The sequence below is a fragment of the Mustela lutreola genome, chromosome 5 (genome assembly GCF_030435805.1).
Source record: "Mustela lutreola isolate mMusLut2 chromosome 5, mMusLut2.pri, whole genome shotgun sequence".
Lineage (NCBI taxonomy): Eukaryota > Metazoa > Chordata > Mammalia > Carnivora > Mustelidae > Mustela > Mustela lutreola.
Window position 1 is genome coordinate 110,927,277 of NC_081294.1, and position 9,493 is coordinate 110,936,769.

Below are 9,493 nucleotides of genomic sequence, written 5' to 3' on the forward strand. Positions count from 1 at the left end.
AACCCTGGCAACCACTGATCTCTTGTCCCTTAACTGCAGTTTGGTTTTGTGAGGATGTCCTATCAATGCAAATATAATTTTTAGCAATTTGAAGCTAGCTTCTATCATTCAGTGTACTATCTTTAAAATTTATCAAAATTATTTATGTACATCAAATTTATTCATTTTTATTTCTGATTAGTATCCTGTTATATGGGTGTGCCAGGGTTTATTGATCCATTCACCCACTGAAGAACATCTGTGTTGTTTGCAGGTTTTGGCGATTATGAAAAGAGCAGCTATAAACACTTGGGCAAAGTTGTTTGTGTAAACATAGGCTTTCATTTTTCTAGACCAAATGCATGTAAGCAGAAATTCTGAAAAATACAATTAGTGTAAGTTTAGCTATATACAAAACTGCCACAACATCGTCCAAAGTAGCTGTACCATTTTTCATCCCCACCACCAATTTATGCAAGGCCCATTTGCTCTGCACCCTCACCCACACTGGGTATTACTAGCATTTTTTATTTTAACCATTCTAATAGGTGTGGAATAGATCTCATTATGTTTTTAATTTGTTTTTCCCTAATAGCTCGGAGTATTATTGAACGTGTTTCATATGCTAATTGCTTTCTGTATATCCTATTTGATGAAGTATCTCAAGCCCCTGATTCTAATTGGGTCATTTGTTTTCTTACTTTTGACATTTGAGAGTTCCTTATATAATCTGGATAAAAAAAAATCTTTTTCAAAACGTTATCTGCAAATGTTTCCTTCCAATTTGCAGCTTCCTTTTTTTCAGCCTCTTAATATCTATTTTCTCTTACTTTTTTAATGGCATTTTTGGCATGCATTTTATTTCTATTAAGTAAAAATTGTCGATCTTTTCTTTTATGTATCTACATTTTTACTTGTAGTTAGAAAGCATTTCCACACAGACTAACAAGGGCTTCACCTACGTTTTCTTCTAAGGCTTGTATGGTATGTTTTCAAATTTAGAGCCTTGACCTCTGATGTTTATCCTTGTATAATGGTATGATATTTGGATCTAATTTTATCCTTTGTCAATGGCTAGTCAATTATCCCAATAATGTTATTTAAAAAAGACTTTGCTTCCCAAAAGATATGAGATGCTATCCTTATCTCACACTAAACTTTCATATTTTTTAGTGTAATTCTGGACATCTATTTCCCTGGTTAGCATGTCAATTCATGCATCAAAACCATGCTGTTTTAATTACAAGGGGACTGTATTTTAATCCCTTTTAGGTTTATTCTTTTCCAAAGATTTTTTTAAATTGATTTTATGTCCATCTTTGCATGTATATTTTTCCCTGTATATTTCAGTGTCAATTTGTTTATTCAACTAGAAGGTTTTTGGTACTCCAGTTATTAGTGAGTTTCTATGTTTTCCTGCATTGTTTTTTAAGTTTTATTTTATAAAGATTGCTACTGAATTATTGGTTCACTATTATTTATACTTTTTATATTTCCATTATAAATATTGGCTTATACCCAAACATCGTGTCCTTAATTTCACATTTAATAATTTTAGCTTTGTATCCACTTCGATATCAACTTAACTACTCTTGGTTTATTATGGCTACTATTTGCTTGATACACATTTGTGCATTTTTTTCATTTTTACCTTTTCGGAAAAAAAAATTTAAGTGTGGATGTTATAAGCTATATAGTCATTTCTTGCTTTGTGAAGCAAATTAAAAATGTTTTTAATAGATGAATTAATCTATCCATATTTATTGGTGTGACATATTGGTTTCAGTTATTACATTAGTCTGATATAGCTATTATATGCACTTCATTACATTTGATAATTACTTATATAACAGGTTTCTTTGCTTTTTTATTCACTAAATTTGTTTTGATGCTTAGGTGAGTCTGAACTTTTGTTCTATTGGTTACCTTTGAATGACAACAGGTCTCTATTTTCTTTTTTAATCTTTTACTAGATTTTTTGTTGACTTATAATGGTATACTTTTTTTATAAGGAACACTTCATGGATTTGCATGTCATCCTTTTACATAGACCATGCTAATCTTTCCTCTATCATTTCAATTTTAGCACATGTGCTGCTGAAGTAAGCACTATAATGGTATGCTTGAATGGTATATCTAATGCTAGTACCAATATCAGTAAACATATGTTAATTTTCCTTCCCCTACTTCCATTCCCCTATTTCACTTCTTTGTTGCAGGATACTATCAGACACAAATGACATTCATCACATAACGTATTTTATTCCACCCTCATCCATACATTCCTTTTAGTCTTCATTCAACCTAGAATTAAGTATATAAAATGTCTACTGTCACTCCTTTTGTTGTAATTGCCCTTATTGTCCTTTGGTTGGATGAAATTCATCTTCTAATCAATTCCTCAGAGAGGGATCATGGGCACATAACTCTTTGAGCTCTTGCATATTTTTTTGAGCTCTTGCATATTTAATCATTTCATGTAATCTTGATAGAAATAATTTTGCTGTTTATGAAATTCTTTGTTCACAATTACATTTGAGTACTCTGAAAATGTTGTTCTTCTTGATCTCCATAAATACATGTGATGGAGCACATCCAGCACCTGAGTGGAATGTGCCATTTATTTTTTCACTTACAGGAAAGTTGAATTAAGGATATCCTCTTGTATTTCTCCAAACAGCATGGGTATTTATAGTTTTATTTTTCTTTCTTTCTTTTTTTTGGAGGTGTGCGAAGGACATGTTGTAAGATTTATAATCATACCACCACCATTACCTCAGTCACATATTACCATTATAATAAAAAAATATGTAAATGATATTATTTTGCTACCAAATATGGAGATAAATATAAAATTCCCAGGTCATTGTCAAATTAGCAGAGTATTTTGTATTTTGGCATGCCAGAGATAGTGACACCACTGTTTGTTTCTTTTTGCTTATGCAGCAATAAGGGCAATGCATCCCATGTAGATGAGCTTAATAAATGCTTATTAACTGAATAAATCCCAGCTGTGGCTGCATAATTATTCAAAGGCATAATCCTAGGGTTTATTCACGTAAAACAATCCAGAACACCAGAAATGATGTTTGGAACATCTTCTTTTTCTTGACTTCATAATTTTAGATGTATGCCCCAAACCTAACAGTCACTGAGTAAAGGGAATCATAAAAGTCCAACGGCTGATTTTGTTCTCAGTTTGTGCTATATACACATAAAGTTCTTTATTACAGACTTTCAATAACCAATAAACTATTTGGAGGCAGCCTCCCTCAAGGTGGACTATTCCAAATCTCAAATATATGCAAGTAATGAAGGACCAGTCAGGCTTTAAAGTAAAGTAATAACTTTATCATTTTGCTTTTCAAAGCCTTGCTACTTGGTTAAGAATGATGTTCAGATGAACCACATCAACATCACTTAAGAATTTAGCAAAATCACAAAATTTCAAGTCACTTCCCAAACCTAAATTTGAATCTCCATTTTACTAAAACCTCAGGTAATTTATATGCTCAATAAAGTTTGAGAAGCACTGCGTTATATGCTGGGGGAAAAAAAAAAAGCAAATTAAAGATAAAGGGGTGCCTCAGTAGCCCAGTCAGTTGGGCATCCAACTTTTGGTTTTGGCTCAGGTCAAGATCTCAAGGTCCTAGGATAGAGTTCCATGTCAGGATCCACGCTCAGCAGGGACTCTCCTAGAGATTCTCTCCCTTTGTCCCTTCCCCCACTTGCACTCTCTCTTTTCCTCTAAAAATAAAGAAATCTGTAAAAAAATATAAAGGAGGAAGAAATCAAGGCTGTTTACAACAGAGTTGAATCAAGTCATAGTATATTTAACCAACATCAAGTGAAAGGATGAAAGGGTTAAAGTAGAGCCCATTTAGACACTAACTGCAGACTCAAATGTCAAAGCAGCTAAGAGAAGAACAAGTTTTTGATATCTAGATATCTAGATATCTAGATATCTTTTTCCTAGCATCTATAATTATACATTTGCTTGAGATTCTTAGGATCTATAGAAGACGTAAGATTTTCATTCTGCACCTACAAATAGCAACCTATAGGAACTTGAAAAAAAATTGGTCCCTGAGCATCAATCTTCTTCAGCATCAATGTGTGGTATACAATGGTTGACTATTATTAGTTTGACAATAATGTGAATTTTGTCCTTTACAAAAAAAAAAAAAAATCTACAAACTCGTACCATATTAGAAAAGATGAAGTTCTTCTTTTTTTCCCTTATTCCTTCTTTCAATGTCTAGGAAAGAAGTCTCAAGGGCAGTGAACATCTCATTTATTTTTTAATCTTTAGAATCAAGTATAATAATGGCTCATGGAGATTTCTCAAATGATGTTGGGTAATCAAATTGACATCAATCACTAATGTTAGAGAATTCAGGCATTTCTTAGTCAGTAGGTATCTGGTGGCCTCTTGTGATGATAACTTTTTTCCCAAGTGTTAATTCAATTCTGTATGTTTACTAAAAGTTTACAACAAGCTAAGATATGAAAGATACTGTTCTAGCTTAAGACTATAAACATAAAGGGCATCTGTGTGGCTCACTGGGTTAAAGCCTCTGCCTTTGGCTCAGGTCATGATCCCAGGGTCCTGGGATGGAGCCCTGCATCCAGGGAGCCTGATTCTTCCTCTTTCTCTGCCTACTTGTGATCTCTGTCAAATAAATAGATAAAATATTTAAAAAAAAAAGACTATTAACACACAACCCAGGATATTAATTTTTGTTTTCTTTAGGGAATATTTCATTTTGTACAAATGTACAACAAATGTCTGCAATGGAAAATATTTACAAAAGATATGAATTTACTGTTATGTTACTTGCTTATATTTAGCCATAACTGCAAATACTGTTCCATAACTAAGTAATTTGCTAAAATTTAACTATGGTAAAAAATAAACATTAGTAAATAAAATCACTATATAAATATTTCAGATGCTGATTATTGACTTCCCTATAAATATTTGTTAGTACTGATTGTTTCTAAAATCTGGAGTAGATGTATGTAGAATATCATCTTTGGACCTATAGTCATACTTGAAGTGTTATATTGATATATGACTAAGAAGCAAAGTATTTTAACTTACATGTACATGCCTCTGTATTTATATTTCAGGATGATCTATAAAATGCCTAATTTTATTCAAGTATTGATACAGATACTAACACATTAAAATTTAATATAATCAGCTGTAAGGTAATCAAATGAAATAACTTAGAATCATAATTATCCTGTTGTGGTTGTAGGTTTGAGGTCCATCTGCTTCTTAATATCCTAAAAATGGGTAAAAATATGAAAGCACCTTTACTTGACATTAAAAATATCAGATTTCATTTTCAAAATAAAAAAAGGACACTCAGAATAAACAGTAAATCTGTTAGCTTTACTACTGGAAAAAAAAAAGGTAAAGTACTAAAATAAACTTTTTCTCCAAGTTTATAATTCATACCAGTATGTCTAGTAGTAGCACTGAATTTTGATGGCCTCAAATACATATAACTAGAAATTCTAATTAGCAAAAAAGAAGAAAATTTGGATGCTTCATTAATAATTAGAATGTACTCTTACAATATAACCAGAATCAGAGTTCAAAAATAATTCATATTTTAATTAACTTCTTAAATATTTGCATGCAAGTCCAGCACAACTTGATCTTCAAAGACATACTGCATCAGTATTCTCTAAATATTACTGTGGAGAGGTTTAATAAGTTTATGGTTATTATAAGGCTGGAAGTTATAGTTAATTACTTTTTCTCTCTTGCAACCTATTAATAGTCTTCATGAAAATAAATTAGTCATTTTCCATATGCATGCATTATCACCAAGCCCAGCGATTTACTGATTACAAGGACAGAACTGAAAGGATAAGAACTGAATCTCACATTAGAGATACAAACCTCTCCTACCTTCACTTCCCACCCCTTATGCCTGAATCTTATATACTAAGTTAAAAGTTAAAACTTTAAGGGATTTTTTGTTGTTTTGTTCCCATTCTGAATGCTCATAAATGGGGATATTAATAGTACCAGATTTAAAAATTACATTTGAGTAACACCTCTTTTAATATTTTGCTATAATTTATAAGCCATGGAAGAAAAATCTTCCTGATTTCACCAAGATTCAAATGCATTTCTCCTTGCCCTCAGGATTTCAACACAGCTGTTACACTAGGTGTTTCTTCTGATGGCTTTACTATTTCACTTTCTCTTGGCTAACTTAATGTTTGTGCATGCACATGCTTATGTGTTTGTGCCTAAACAACAAAACAATCAAAGGATGAAGACCAAGATTCAGTTGCTCAAATTACTGCTCATCCTAAGTTAGAAAGTTATAGACAAGCTTTCCATATCCAAATGTGTTGTGGAGTTCCCACAGAGATGTAAAGAAAATGATGCACATTTGTAAAGGCAATGACGAGTCCTGATGCAGCTAGAGCAACAAAATCATTCTAATGAAAGACATGAAAAGAAACAGGAATACTTTTTTGTTGTTCTCCTATTTCAAAAAAAAAAATCATGCCTCCACAAAGAAAACAAAAACAGTAATTTGACAAGATACATGCACCCCTGTGTTTACTGCAGCATTATTTACAATAGCCAAGATATGGAAGCAACCTAAGAGCACATCAAGAGACAAATGATAAAGAAAATGTAGAATATTTCTCAGCCATTAAAAAAGAATGAGATCTAGCCATTTGTTACAGCATGAAGGACCTAGAGGATATCATGGTAAGTGAAACACAAATATATGATTTCACTTATATGTGAAATCTAAAAAACAAACAAATGATCAAACAAAAAATGGACTCTTAATTACAAGGAACAGACACTGGAGAGATAACCTCTGTCTGTCTTCCCTATGAGGATACAGCAAGAAGATGGCCATCTGCAAACCAGGGAGAGGGCTCTTACTAGGAACTGAATTGTTCAGCATTTGATCAACTTCCCAGCTTCCAGTAGAGTTGTTTAAGTCACCCAGTCTAGCGAGTTTGTGACAGCAGCCGGAACTGGCTAAGACATAGCCCTATAGTTAATTTCATCTGCAGGGACTTCAGAAAGTGAACTTATTTGTTGAGAAAAAGGATTCTTAGGCAAATAAATAAAACTACTGGTAATCTTTCTCAAAAATAAAAAAACCACAACGTTTAAAAACTCTACCGTTTTCATCATTAATGAAATTCTTGCATCTGTTATGTTTTTCCTCTGAGGATAACAGAAAAGTCAAAGGTCCTCTAGGGAATTAAGCATTTAAATTTCCCATAAACTTTTACTACTGAAAGCAGAGTTAACCAAGTCAGACGATGAGAAAGAAAAAAAATCATTGTGCAATTCAGTCTTTGTCTAAATATACAAAGCCAGACTTGACCAGAGACCACAGTCTCTGCCCTTCCTCCGGATTTTTTTGAGACTTTTCTTAAAAATAGCTTTATTGAGGTACAAGTTTTATTCTAAAACCTGTTTTTCATATTCAATGTATTTCTTTTTTTTTTTTTTATTTTTTATAAACATATATTTTTTATATACATATATTTTTATCCCCAGGTCTGTGAATCACCGGGTTTACACACTTCACAGCACTCACCAAATCACATACCCTCCCCAATGTCCATAATCCCACCCCCTTCTCCTCAACCCCTTCCCCCCGGCAACCCTCAGTTTGTTTTGTGAGATTAAGAGTCACTTATGGTTTGTCTCCCTCCCAATCCCATCTTGTTTCATTTATTCTTCTACCCACTTAAGCCTCCATGTTGCATCACCACTTCCTCATATCAGGGAGATCATATGATAGTTGTCTTTCTCTGCTTGACTTATTTCGCTAAGCATGATACGCTCTAGTTCCATCCACGTTGTTGCAAATGGCAAGATTTCATTTCTTTTGATGGCTGCATAGTATTCCATTGTGTATATATACCACATCTTCTTGATCCATTCATCTGTTGATGGACATCTAGGTTCTTTCCATAGTTTGGCTATTGTGGACATTGCTGCTATAAACATTCGGGTGCATGTGTCCCTTTGGATCACTACATTTGTATCTTTAGGGTAAATACCCAATAGTGCAATTGCTGGGTCATAGGGCAGTTCTATTTTCAACATTTTGAGGAACCTCCATGCTGTTTTCCAGAGTGGCTGCACTAGCTTGCATTCCCACCAACAGTGTAGGAGGGTTCCCCTTTCTCCGCATCCTCGCCAGCATCTGTCATTTCCTGACTTGTTGATTTTAGCCATTCTGACTGGTGTGAGGTGATATCTCATTGTGGTTTTGATTTGTATTTCCCTGATGCCGAGTGATATGGAGCACTTTTTCATGTGTCTGTTCGCCATCTGGATGTCTTCTTTGCAGAAATGTCTGTTCATGTCTTCTGCCCATTTCTTGATTGGATTATTTGTTCTTTGGGTGTTGAGTTTGCTAAGTTCTTTATAGATTCTGGACACTAGTCCTTTATCTGATATGTCGTTTGCAAATATCTTCTCCCATTCTGTCAGTTGTCTTTTGATTTTGTTAACTGTTTCCTTTGCTGTGCAAAAGCTTTTGATCTTGATGAAATCCCAGTAGTTCATTTTTTCCCTTGCTTCCCTTGCCTTTTGCGTTGTTCCTAGGAAGATGTTGCTGCGGCAGAGGTCGAAGAGGTTGCTGCCCGTGTTCTCCTCAAGGATTTTGATGGATTCCTTTCGTACATTGAGGTCCTTCATCCATTTTGAGTCTATTTTTGTGTGTGGTGTAAGGAAATGGTCCAATTTCATTTTTCTGCATGTGGCTGTCCAATTTTCCCAGCACCATTTATTGAAAAGGCTGTCTTTTTTTCCATTGGACATTCTTTCCTGCTTTGTCGAAGATTAGTTGACCATAGAGTTGAGGGTCTATTTCTGGGCTCTCTATTCTGTTCCATTGATCTATGTGTCTGTTTTTGTGCCAGTACCATGCTGTCTTGATGATGACAGCTTTGTAATAGAGCTTGAAGTCCGGAATTGTGATGCCACCAACGTTGGCTTTCTTTTTCAATATCCCTTTGGCTATTCGAGGTCTTTTCTGGTTCCATATAAATTTTAGAATTATTTGTTCCATTTCTTTGAAAAAGATGGATGGTACTTTGATAGGAATTGCATTAAATGTGTAGATTGCTTTAGGTAGCATAGACATTTTCACAATATTTATTCTTCCAATCCAGGAGCATGGAACATTTTTCCATTTCTTTGTGTCTTCCTCAATTTCTTTCATGAGTACTTTATAGTTTTCCGAGTATAGATTCTGTGTCTCTTTGGTTAGGTTTATTCCTAGGTATCTTATGGTTTTGGATGCAATTGTAAATGGGATTGACTCCTTAATATCTCTTTCTTCTGTCTTGCTGTTGGTGTAGAGAAATGCAACTGATTTCTGTGCATTGATTTTATATCCTGACACTTTACTGAATTCCTGTATAAGTTCTAGCAGTTTTGGAGTGGAGTCTTTTGGGTTTTCCACATATAGTATCATATCATCTGCGAAGAGTGATA

The 9,493-nt window shown here is 33.9% G+C and overlaps 1 non-coding gene across 1 annotated transcript; it reads right to left on the reverse strand.

The window, feature by feature from the left end:
• Nucleotides 1-1,982: 1,982 nt before the first annotated feature.
• Nucleotides 1,983-2,089, reverse strand: LOC131832862 (U6 spliceosomal RNA). The gene has a single exon (XR_009354218.1). It is a non-coding gene; the product is annotated as a U6 spliceosomal RNA (small nuclear RNA).
• Nucleotides 2,090-9,493: the final 7,404 nt, after the last annotated feature.